Genomic DNA, 3,263 nt, shown 5'->3' on the forward strand with positions numbered 1-3,263 from the left:
GACCAATTTACAACCCTGGGAAGTTGGGTGCCCAACAAACTCCAAAGGGGCCCCAAAACTCTTGGTGTTACTCCTCCTGCTGTTACCGTTTTCGTTTTTTAGGGTTTTCTCATGTTTTACAATAATAAATAGGCCCTTCAACCTCAATGTACCATAGTTTAGAGGCATGTAGCCTCCAAATCTCTTCTCATAGGTAAGCTACCATCACCCGAGCTATCTTATTTCCGTTATGTTTGTAAGCATAGTTACGTATTTTTTTCTATTAATGAAATGAAGTGATTTTTTGTTGCATCTCTATGTTTATGATTATATCTATAAGTTGTTTCATTCCTATTTAAGTTCAGAACATGTGTTGAGTAACTAATCCCATAGCCTTGGTTGGACAAACGCTTTGGAAGCCCTGTAAAAACTTGGCTTGAGTTATTAGTCAAGGAACCCTTGGTTGGAAAAACACTCTTGAAGCCCTTGGTGGGTTGAGTTAGTAGTCCCGGAAGCCTTTGTTGGACAAATTGTCTGGAAGCTCAACAACAGTTGTGGGTTGAGTTACTAGTCCTGGAGCCTTGGTTGAACGAATGCTTTAGAGCCTGACAATAGTCGTTGCTTGAGTTACTAGTCCTCGAAGCCCAGTTGGAACAAACACTTTGGAGCCTTAGAAGGCTTGGATAGAGACCAATCACATGATGGGTTTGGTGATGTCCAACAATGAGGAATCACTATTTGATGGGTTGAGGTGGATTTTCTCTGGAAGCCCTCACTGGTTTTTGACTGATGTTTTCTATGAGATCCCACATTCGTACTTGGAATATGGCATGGAAGTGAATGGCTTAAGAGATATTTGGCTCGTCCATTCTAAGATTGGACTGAATGTGGAAGTCCCATTCCGGTTTTGGATTTTTCATCATTAATGAAATGTTATTTATCCTAGTATTTATATGAGTATTATGTTGGATTATATGTTGTGTATATGGCTATGATTTCATTGATATTTGTGTCCCTCTTATGATGATTCTGTATAAGATGTTTTATGACAATAACTATGTATGGCTCTCATGATGTTTTTACTCATAAATGAAGGAAGAATGTATCTATGACCTAATGGATGTAATGTAGGTTAAAGTAATAAGGAAACGATGTTTCATGGTGAATCTCAAATAATTATGAGACCCCTATGCTCAAATCTATTATTTACACCTGTAGGTTACATATTTACTAAGTGTTTGACAAAATGTGTGTCATGTTTAGGCTTGGTTAGATCCATCCCTTAATCAAGTTTTTTATTAGAATCTTTTCCTAGGTGTCATTTATTGTCTTCGAAAGTCTCATCAAGTTCTACGCATTGGTTTGGAGACTAGCCCTGAAAAAGTGGCTTAAATATCATAGTCTCTAGCACAAAATGGGCTGAAAAAGACTAGAGTCTCTCCCTTGTAGGCATTGTGGGAGCAACTATAGGGTTCCAGTTTCATGCATGCCTCGTCATGGGAGTGACTCTGGGTTTAAGTCATTTAAATTATAGGTTAACTTAGGGGTTGGGAACCTGGAGTGGTGGATTATATCATGGGGGTCCTAAAGCACCTATGGGAGGTCTATAAGGTCTTGCTTTGTCGCCTCCATTTTCTTAAGGTTACCTAGGAGGTTGAGTTTTATCATAGTGGCCTCTCATCGGATGTTTACCCTTACTAGCAAGTTCCATGGGTAGATGTGGGAGGAGGGTGTTACTGAGTGGTATCAGAGCGTGGTTCACCTCATGGACTAGATGGGTTGTTTCTTGTTGATGGATTCATGTTGATTGCATGTGTGTCCCTTATGTTTGTATTCCATGTTCTTGTTGCATCTGCATGGTGTTAATCATGGTTGTAGTGATGTCGCCATGTGAAGGTTGATGTTATTTTTGTTAGGATTTGACGTCATGGATGTATGGTTGTATATGCATTTGTTATGCATGTCAGGGTTCACATGTTATTAAGTGCACGTGATGTGGTTGTTGTTGTCATGCATGAGGTCATGGTTTGTGTAGTTTCTATAGTCATGCATTGATGACTGGAGTCTAGCTAGAATGATGTGTATACGGTTTTTTCCTCATGTGTTATATCTATATATGTAGTTCTTATGCATGCATGGTCTTGGTTATAGTTATGCATGAAATGTAGGTCAAAAATGCCTTGTGAAGTCATTTTATGGAAATTTAAGTCATCATGGTGCTATTGGTTGTTATGATTTTAATGTGTTGGATGAGATAGAATAGGAGATGCAGATCATTAAAGTGAAGCTGCAACATTGGACCTTGAGGAAAGAGAAAATCATCATACAAGTATTGTATGTTTGTCATGCAGGTATGTAACTTAAGGATTGTCATATGAATTGGGTTTATATACATTAGGTTTATGTGCATGTTTTTGATGTTATGGTTACATATATGATATATGATAGTTGATTAGTATAGTCACATGCACATGTGTCATGAATGATAGTAACCTATGGTTGTATGCATTGTTACTTTTGTTTAATGTTAGATAACTTGCCGATCATGTTATATGTTGTTTATGAGTATGATATATGTTATCTTGTTGTTGTTATATGATAGTTAGCTTGATGATTAGGTCATATGTTATTGATGAGCACGTTATATGTTAACTGATTGTTGTTATATGTTAGTTAACTTGACGATTATGTTATAACATTAATATCTTGATGTTATATGTATCATTCTAAATTGGATTGGACTATGAAGATGGTTATGGTTACGATATTTAGGTATAATTTGACATATTTGTGATGTATTTTCACACGTGGTTGTTATGCATGAACAACAAATGCTTATGATTTTATGATGTGAACACGTTAGCTAGTTAGTGTTATGGATATCGTAATCTTATTTATGTTTGAGTTGACATGCTGTAGAGTTATATCTTGCTAACTAGATTGGTTGTGTAGACAAGATTGCTTTCCCCTGAGATACATTAAGGTATGAGTTCCCTTATGTCATATATTTGGTGCTTGATTGTTTGATTATGTCATCTATTTGGTGTTCGAGTGTTTAGTGTCTGTTACGTCATCTAGTTGATTTATTTAACATGGTATGTTTGCATGTTGGTTGAATGTTTGATGAATTGCGTAATATGAGTATGTGTTTAAATGATATTGTTTCAAGATGATTGTAACAACACATATGTGTTAAAGACATGTGATATGTACTTGAGTGTTGTAGGTGACATTCATAGAATTAGGTCTAATGACAATGAGTTGACTATGGGTTATGACATGAT

Source organism: Pinus tabuliformis, chromosome 5_2, assembly GCF_031772625.1.
Source record: "Pinus tabuliformis cultivar Carrire ecotype Pingquan chromosome 5_2, CPIR1, whole genome shotgun sequence".
Classification (NCBI taxonomy): domain Eukaryota; kingdom Viridiplantae; phylum Streptophyta; class Pinopsida; order Pinales; family Pinaceae; genus Pinus; species Pinus tabuliformis.